This window comes from Miscanthus floridulus, chromosome 10 (assembly GCF_019320115.1).
Source record: "Miscanthus floridulus cultivar M001 chromosome 10, ASM1932011v1, whole genome shotgun sequence".
Classification (NCBI taxonomy): Eukaryota; Viridiplantae; Streptophyta; class Magnoliopsida; order Poales; family Poaceae; genus Miscanthus; species Miscanthus floridulus.
In genome coordinates, this window is record NC_089589.1 from 136,928,347 (window position 1) to 136,937,758 (window position 9,412).

The 9,412-nt window shown below is 46.9% G+C and overlaps 2 non-coding genes and 1 pseudogene across 2 annotated transcripts; all 3 read right to left on the bottom strand.

The window, feature by feature from the left end:
- Nucleotides 1-523: 523 nt before the first annotated feature.
- LOC136490494 (small nucleolar RNA F1/F2/snoR5a) lies at nucleotides 524-663 on the bottom strand. The gene has a single exon (XR_010767772.1). It is a non-coding gene; the product is annotated as a small nucleolar RNA F1/F2/snoR5a (small nucleolar RNA).
- A 57-nt stretch (nucleotides 664-720) lies between these two features.
- LOC136490434 (small nucleolar RNA Z196/R39/R59 family) lies at nucleotides 721-802 on the bottom strand. The gene has a single exon (XR_010767721.1). It is a non-coding gene; the product is annotated as a small nucleolar RNA Z196/R39/R59 family (small nucleolar RNA).
- A 3,713-nt stretch (nucleotides 803-4,515) lies between these two features.
- On the bottom strand, nucleotides 4,516-8,893 carry LOC136489759 (disease resistance protein RGA5-like; annotated as a pseudogene).
- Nucleotides 8,894-9,412: the final 519 nt, after the last annotated feature.

Sequence of the window (9,412 nt, forward strand, 5' to 3'; positions counted from 1 at the left end):
TGAAAGCTGCATTAAATGAAACCATTTCCATGAAGCAATTGCTTTCAGCAACCCAAAATTATATGATAGCAGGATTTGGACCCGATAATGTAACATTAGGCAATTTATGTGCACAATGAAAGTGGTAGCATCAAGCAACAGGTAAACCCAAAGCTACAGTTTGCATCACCATTTGACTAGCATCTAGCCATTGAAGTGAATGTTCTTTTTTCAAAAGGCGGAAATGAAACAAGACAAGGAGGTCCAGGGCCCTTAGGAATCGGTATACTTCCTTCTTCCATGATGTGAATATATAGTATATTCACATCAGTTTTCAGTCAAGATGCCACTAGCAGAAAGGCCAATCAAGTGAACTCCAATAATAATAGCAAGACTGTATTCAGAAAACAAATTACACTAGCTGGCTAGCTAGCTAAGAAAAACAAAAAACTATATTCAGAAAATAAATTACACCTAGCTGGCTAACTAGCTAAGAAAAAACAATCATCAGTTTTTTTCAGTCATGATCATTAGAACAATCAGAACATGTAAATGGGCATATAGTAACTGGAAACTCATAAATAAGCAACCAGTGTCGCAAGATCCGTTCCCCCTTGTATTCTGCCATGTTTCGAGACACACAATCACAAAGAATGACAGCAAGTCAGATACCAAATGGCATTGACTACAACAAATTACACTAGAAAACATACTCTAAATGCAATAAAACTAAATTTGTGGTGCAATCTGAGCCGAAAGATGGTGATTTTTGTTGCAATAATCACAGTGATTTAGGAAATGGGAATTTGCATCACAGATTGCACATAAAAAATACAACAACCAACAACCACCACCACGCCCTGCCGCCGGCCACCACCGCAGCCACCGGCCGGATCTGGGAGAGGGAGGGCCAGATCCGGACGGGTGAAGAAGGGGGAGGGGAGGGGCATCCGCCGGGGAAGAAGAAGGGGGAGGGGAGGGGCGCCCACCAGGGAAGAAGAAAGGGGAGGGGAGGGGCGCCGGCGGGGGAGAAGAAGGGGGAGAGGAGGGCCGCCGCCACCACCACGCCTTGCCGCCGCCCACCACCACCACCACCGCAGCCACCGGCTGGATCCGGGAGAGGGAGGGCCGGATCCGGCCGGGTGAAGAAAGGGGAGGGGAGGGGCACCCACTGAGGAAGAAGAAGGGGGAGGGGAGGGGCGCCGACGGGGGAGAAGAAGGCGGAGGGGAGGGCCGCCGCCACCACGCCCCGCCGCCGGCCACCACCACCACCATCGCAGTCACCGGCCAGATCCGGGAGAGGGAGGGCCGGATCCGGCCGGGTGAAGAAGGGGGAGGGGAGGGGCACCCGCCAGGAAAGAAGAATGAGGAGGGGAGGGGCGCCCGCTGGGGAAGAAGAAGAGGGAGGGGAGGGGCACCGGCGGGGGAGAAGAAGGGGGAGGGGAGGGCCACTGCCACCACCACCACGCCCCGCCGCCCACCACCACCGCCACCAACGCAGCCACCGGCCAGATCCGGGAGAGGGAGGGCCGGATCCAGCCGGGTGAAGAAGGGGGAGGGGAGGGGCACCCGCCGGGGAAGAAGAAGGGGGAGGGGAGGAGCGCCGGCGGGGGAGAAGAAGGGTGAGGGGAGGGCCGCCGCCACCACCACGCCCCGTGGGCGGCCACCACCACCACCACCGCAGCCACCGGTCGGATCCGGGAGAGGGAGGGCCGGATCTGGCCGGGTTAAGAAGGGGGAGGGGAGGGGCGGCCGCCCGCCGGGGAAGAAGAAGGGGGAGGGGCGGGGCACCGGCGGGGGAGGAGGGGCGCTGGGGCCGGGTGAAGAAGGGGGAGGGGAGGGCGGCCGCCCACCGGGGAAGAAGAAGGCGGCGGGGTAGGGGGGCGTGCGTAGCTGCGGCGGCAGCGCAGCGTGTGCATGCGTGCGTGAGGAGAGCCGAGCAAGCGAGTCCGCGAGTGCGTGTGTGCGAGCGTGTTTGGGGGCGGCGGCCGGTGCGTTAGGGTTAGGACTTCTTTGTTTTTTTATTTATCCTATGCGTGCATATATTTTTTCTATGCGTGCATATATTTTTTCTGTGTGTTTTTAAAGAACCGACATAATAAATTGTATTTTTCTGTGAGTGCTGATTTTTCTGTGTGTGTATTGTCACGCACAGAAAAATCATACAATTACTATGTGGGTTTTCGTATTTTTCTGTCGGGATATTTTGGAACCGACAGAATAATCGTAATTTATGAGTATTTCAGTCGTATGTTGCAAGTGTTTCAGCTGTTTCGGACGTATGTTGCAAGTGTTTCATCAGGATGTTGCAAAAATAAATCGGTTGTTGTACATGTTGCATTGCTCGTGAGAAACAGCACCTCCTCTCGGTTCAAGTAGGTTTCAGCAATAGTGTTCAGCTTGATGTTATCTACTCTGTTTCGATGGAAAGCAGGACTGTAGCGGCACATTTTAGGATCTCAGGCTTCAAATTTAGAACAGTGTTCTAGACTATACAAATTAAAATACTGACTGTATACCGAGAACTATTGGCAGCATTTGTAGTGCAGAACCTCCTCTTTGCACGCATCATAGTTTCCTTAATATTCTCGACAGACAGACAGACATACATACATAAATGTCTAACATGAAGTGGAAAAAGAACTAAGGTCTATCCTTGCGTGACCACATCATAGTTTCCTTAATTTGTTATTCCTCCGTGTACAACAACACGTACAGCGTGAGTACCAGGCGTGGCCGTAGGCGTTGACCGCACCTACGGCACTCGGCAAAGCCTGAAATACACTCGGCAAAGGCTTTGTCGAGTGCCGCACTCGGCAAAGAGCACTTGGCAAAAAATTAATCGGCAAATAAGCCATTGCCGAGTGTTTTTTTTCAGGCACTCGGTAAAGCCTTTGCCGAGTGCCGGAAAAGCCATCGGCAAAGATTTACACTCGGTAAAATGAAAATACGAAAAAAAAAACCCAAAATAATAGCAAAAAAAATCAGGGGAGGCGGCCACCGGCCAGCGCCCGCCCGTCTCCATCAAAGTCGCTGCATTTTTTGTGCAAATTTTGCGGCTAACGCGACCGGCGGGATTCGAACTCATGACCTCTCCCTCGCGTGTCTGCTGCTCTACCACTGCACTACACTATCACTTGTGTCTAGATTCCGTTATCTATCCTCATATATTATACTAAACCGAGAGTAAATTGCTTGTTTGAGGCCCTAAACGAATTCAAATCAAAAAGTGGTCAACTACAAAGTTTCATAACTTTTCTATATCTACAATTTTCATTTAGGAAGTTTTTCCATCCGAGGTCGTTTGAAAAATTCAAATTTTAAATTTCAGAGATTCAAACGTAGTTTTGCAAGATAAGATGATTTAAAATCAAAAAGTTGTCAACTACATAGTTTCATAACTTTTGGAGATCTACAATTTTCATTTAGGAAGTTTTTCCATCCGAGGTCTTTTGAAAAATTCAAATTTTAAAATTTTTAAATTCAAACGTCGTTTTTGCATGACAAGATGATTTCAAATCAAAATGTTGCCAACTTCAAAATTTCATAACTTCTCAGGATCTACAAAGTTTATTTTGGTCATTTGTTCATCCGACATAGTGGTAGTAACATTGTTCATAAATCTTGTATATCTCTCTTCTACTTTCATGAAACTAATATGAGAGATATGAGAGAGATGTAGATTTTATGAACAACGTTATTGTCGCTTTGTCAAATGAAGAAATGACCAAAATAAACTTTGTAGATCTTGAGAAGTTATACAACTATGTAGTTAAAAAGTTTTTCATTTGAATTCATTTAGGGCCTCAAAAATTGCTTTGAAAAAATAATTTGCCGAGGGCCAAAAAAAAAATGCACACGGCAAAATGTCTCTTTACCGAGTGCCAGAAAAAAGGCACTCGGCAAAGACGCATTTTGCCGAGTGCCAAAAAATGGCACTCGGCAAAATACATCTTTGCCGAGTGCCAGAAAAAAGACACTTGACAAAGACGCATTTTGCCGAGTGCCCAAAAAAAGGCACTCGGCAAAATACATCTTTACCGAGTGCCAGAAAAAAGGCACTCGGCAAAGACGTATTTTGTCGAGTGCCGAAAAATGGCACTCGGCAAAATACATCTTTGCCGAGTGCCGAAAAAAAATACTCGGCAAAGCCATCTTTGTCGAGTGTTTTTTTTTTTTTTTTGTCGAGTGTATTTTTTTTGGCACTCGGCAAAGACCGTCTTTGCCGAGTGTCCGATAAAATACACTCGGCAAAGCTTCCAACACTCGGCAAAGTGCCGGTACGCACTTGCAGAGGACATTTTGAAGCCCCTGCACACAAAAGAAAACCCGCTGACAGATTAATTAATTTGCTCAGTTAAATTAGATACTGCTACGGAAAGCAAGCATGCATGCAGTGAACAACTCATGAGTGTTGGTGTGGACAAACAGCAGGAGAAGACGCATGTGTATACAGGAGAAGAAAGGAGTGCGTACATGTATTCCAGGCAGGGACACGTACGTCGAATCCGATCCGATCAGTATCGGCGCTATTTTTTATATTTCTAGGGACGGGTGGTTGGTGTGGACATCCGCCTCGTGCCTCAGCTTCTCTTGAAGTTTCATTGACAAATCTTTGTCGACCTTTTCCTTTCCAAGATGTAGGAAAACACACAGCCTCCGAAGGGACGGGAGGTGGTCCAAGGACAGGCCATCTGTAGTAAATTCACCATTAGCGAAATCCAGCAGGTGGATACGGAAATGAAAATTTTCAAGCCTGGGCATAGCTCCTCGTGGGAACATAGACGGCACAGTTTTCAAACCGTACAATCTGCATAGTCTTGCACATGGGAAGGCATCAGGGGCAACCACGAACTTTCCCAGCACTTGTATGTTATCCTCAGACATACTCACTTTCAGGATGCGAAGAGCCTTCAGCATCCCAAGGACTTGGATGTCCTCCCTTCGCACCTGACCCACCGTAATGTCCAGGGAGGAGAGGAGGAGAAGCAATCCAGGATTAATCCATGTGGGCAACAAACTAGTTCTATAGATACGAAGATAGAACAGGTTGCCAAGAGACTCCGGCGAACCTTCAAGATTCATCACCACGTCTTCCGAGACTACTATTAGATTTCTGATCATTTGCAGTTTGCCTAGGGACTCCACTAAAGCTTTACAAATGACCTCATCATCACATCCTGCTTCCTTGTCCAATTTTAGTTGGAGAGTAAGGATCCTCAGTTGCGTCAAATGGCCTAGCTCTTTTGCAATGTTCACAAAAGTCAACAATTGCACACCATAGCACTTCTAAGGATGTTTGATTCCTCAATCCATTTGGCAGACATATAGTCCAATTAAGACCCAGGCACATTAGTCGTCTTAGCCCAACAATACTCGATGGCAATTCTTTTATACTAGTTTCCAACAGGTCTAATGTCTGCAAAAACTGTAGCTTCCCTATCTCTAATGGGCGCTCACCAGCATATCTAGTATATCGAATACTCAGGTGAAATAAGTTCCCAACAAAACTCAAATTTTTATGGTCCCCAAGATTGCAGCCTTCTAGATCCAATAAACGAAGAAGACCATGACATGAAAGGGATGAAACCAAATTAATTATAGCATCATTGGAGATAGTAAGTGACCTTAGTTTTGACATGTCCATCGTAGGCGAAGTAACATTATGGAGGGACAACCTATGAACCTTGCTTCCCCAAGAAGGTGTGTTTTGCTTGGTGTCACCAAATATAATTGCAACAAAACTCTCTTCTCTTGACAGCGAACAAATGAGATGAAGCACCATATCATGGACACGGCAGGCCCACGGTATACCTTCCTCGTCCATGTATACTGACTGGATGAGGCTTCTATTTAGAAGCTCAATGAAGTAACTCTCTCCAAGCTCAAATAAATTTTTGCCCCGTTCTCCAGTTGGAACAAAATCTTCAGCTATCCACCTCCATATCATCCTATCACTCTCAATCTCATAGTCTTCTGGAAATACACTTAAGTATAATAAGCACGTCTTCAGATGAGCTGGTAGATCATAATAGCTCAAAGATAATATCTTTCTCATATTTTCCATATCAGGATTGCTTCCAAGTCCCGAACCAATAGACTCACAAAACTCATACCACTCTTTCATATTTCCCAACTTATTTGCCAACAAACTTGATGTACTAATGATAGCTAATGGCACACCTCCACATTTCTTAATTATTTCTTCAGATATTTCCACAAAATTTTTAGGACATTTTTGTTCGGAGCCAAATATTCTCCCGTAGAATTCTTTAGAACTCTCATAGAGAAGGGGTTCCATGCTATAAGAACAACCAACTTTCATGGCAACATCATGATTGCGGGTAGTTATGACTATTTTGCTTGCCAATCGATCTGTTGTCCTCAAGAGCATATCTTATTATGTTCCATGATTGTACGTCCCATATGTCATCTATAACAATGATGTACCTATATGCATGGAAACGAAGGTGTCATATAGTTAAATGAAAAATATGGAATAAATCATTCGAGATGACACAAACAGTTAAATAGAGGAAAAACATTAGAAAATACTATCCTGTGATTAGATAAGAACAAAAGAATGAAAACTAATATATTTATTTTTTTAGTAGATTCATTCTGCAGGTTATAGATTCCCCAAATGATTGTTCAACATGCAAATCTTAACAAAAAGGCTCTGAGTAAGAATATGACTACCTTTTATCCTTGAGGAATTCCCGATGTTCATCGATTAGCTGCCTTTCATCCCATATAGTTAAATTGAACTCCTTCGAATAATGCCACCTGTCAAGACGAATGAGAGTGTCCTTTAACACTTTCTTGAAGTCTGGACTGACCAACTGGAACAAAAGCTTTGAAACGGACATCATTTGTCAGATTCTCATATACAGCTTTAGCAAGAGTAGTCTTGCCTATCCTTCCAAACCCAACAATAGAGACTATATCTTCGTCTCCATGCCTTCCCCCACTGATGTCAGCATTTTTATGACCTTATCCCTTGGTTCTTCGATGCCAACAAGCTGTGACACTTTTGTTTAGAGAGCCGAGAGTCGTGGATCGCACTACTACAGAATAAACCATCACTGTCGACCCTATTACTACCGGAATTTTAAAACTGACACTGATAAACACATCACTGCCGGTTGATAAGGAAAAATCCTATCACTGTCGGATTGTCTTAAGAACCGATAGTGATGTATATTTCCATTGTCAGTTGGTGATATATTCTGGCAGTGATTGTCTATCAGTGTCGGGCCTATACTACCAACCGGCACTGATCCGTATCTCCCTGACCCGAAATTTTTATACAGCCTAGTTAACCCATCACTCACGTCCATCCACCCATACCTCTCTCCGCTCTCTCTCTCTTTGTCGGCAGACTTCACAAATTCCTCCGCCATGTCCTCGGCCCCGCGGTTCGTGCGAGCGCGACCGGCGTGAGCGGCCGGCGACCGGCGCGCGCACGAGGAAGCGGCACGACCGGCGCAGGCATGAGGAAGCTGCGCGATCGGCGCGACAGGTGTGGCCCCACGGCTCAGGCAACCGGCCACCAGCACGAGCGCGGCTCGGGCGTGGACCGGCGCAAGCGCGGGCGGGCGGGCGACCGCGGTCGGCTCACGCGGATCCACCTCGGTGGCGGGCGGGCGAGAAGCATCAGCGGCTTCTTCTTCCTCACGGCTCACGGTACTCTCTCTCCCCGGCAATCTTCCCTTCCATGTGCTCTTTCTCCTCTCTCACACACTCTATCACCTCAGATCTATCATGGGGGCGACGACCAGGGGCGCGGTCTCAGATCTTGCGTTGGAGCGGCGAGGGACGGCCTCCGGCGTGAGACCAAGCTCACCCTTCCCGGCGGAATCTCACTCTCTCCCCCTCCTGGCCTCCCCTCCCCTCCCTCTATGTTGTATGAATCAATTTGTGGATGAGTTGATTTGTGATGTGTTGAACCAGTGGCGGATGCACGATGCGGGATAAGGGGGGGGGGCTAAAACAATGGAGATGTTGATTTGCATGAAGATTTAATGGTGAAATCAAGCTTTTGCTACAGTGATTAGGCTTGAAATCAAGCCATTAGGGGGGGCTGGAGCCCCCCAGCCCCCCCTTTGGATCCGCCGCTGTGTTGAACCCTTCTGTGTGATGTATGAATCGATTCGATTTGTTGATGAGTTGATTTGTGATGTGTTGAATCCCTCCTCCTTTGTATGTGATGTGTGAATTGTTTCTTGGATGAACTGCTTGACGACGAGATGGCGGTGGCGGCAGTAGCCCGCGAGCATGCTTGCTGTATTTTTTTTTTGTTTTGTTTTTTTAAAGCTTATCACTGCCGGGTGAAGTGCCGGCACTGATAGCCAAGTGACATCACTGCTGACATGCCACTGTCCATCGGTTCAAAATCCGGCAGTGAATGGGGTTTTTGAACCGACAGTGATGAGAAGAACTGGGGTAGTGTCGATACATGTTGTGGCAGAAGGCTTGGTCACAAGATCATCGACCCTGTACCTGTCATGCCGCTCTGTCATCTCCTGAAGTTGCTTCGTGATGTCTTCGATGGCGCACGAAATTTCACGGCGAGCCTTGCCCTTGCTGAACAGCTCTCCCATCTTCTTCATGGCGCGTTTGAGTCTGCTCAGATCAGCCTGCTCATGGCCATCAACACGCACGAGGAAGCTGTCCAGTATATCTTCGATATCATAGGAAGCCTCCCTAACCTCGCGTGCCCAGATCTTGACCTGCTCGTTGAGCTGGCCCATGGCACTGCCGCCACCTTGCGGAGGGCGGCGTGCATGCACTGGAGCCCTCGGGAGAGGGACTGGGCTTTCAACCTGACACCCTTCTGGAGCTTGTACTCCTCCTTGAGCAGCTCTAGCAGCTTGGAGGGAAGCCTGCCCATCGCACCCGTCACCAGGTCCATACTCACAGTATCACAAGATTAGTCAATCACTCTGCTAGGTATCTTCTTGGCTTGAGGTGGTGGTATGGTGGTGTTGTGGGAATGCAAGTGCTCCTAGTTTGTTCCAGTTGCTCCCCCTCACTTGTTTTATGTTTCCTGAGTGACTGCCACATAAATCAAACTGAAACAAGGTAAAGAAACTTTAAGTTGGAGCGATTTGTAAAGAAAGATTTGAGGTCATCAATTGTTTATAGCTCAACAACAAAGACATCAACCTCGAATTTTTTTTCAAAAAGCTAGGTTAAATTGTTTCTGTTTTAGCTCGAAGAAAAATCTACGCCGGTGTATATTTTTGAAATGAAAAATGCTTCAACTCACCAAGGAGACCGTAGGAGTTGCTGCAGAGGAGTTCCATGGGGTGGCCAAAGATGCAGACGATTCATAAAGTGCCAGGTTAAGAGCGAGGATCAGTCTAAGCTAGACTACAGTGAATTTCCATTTGTACAGGAGAGTGGTCAGGTAAAGAGTGACAATGGAAAA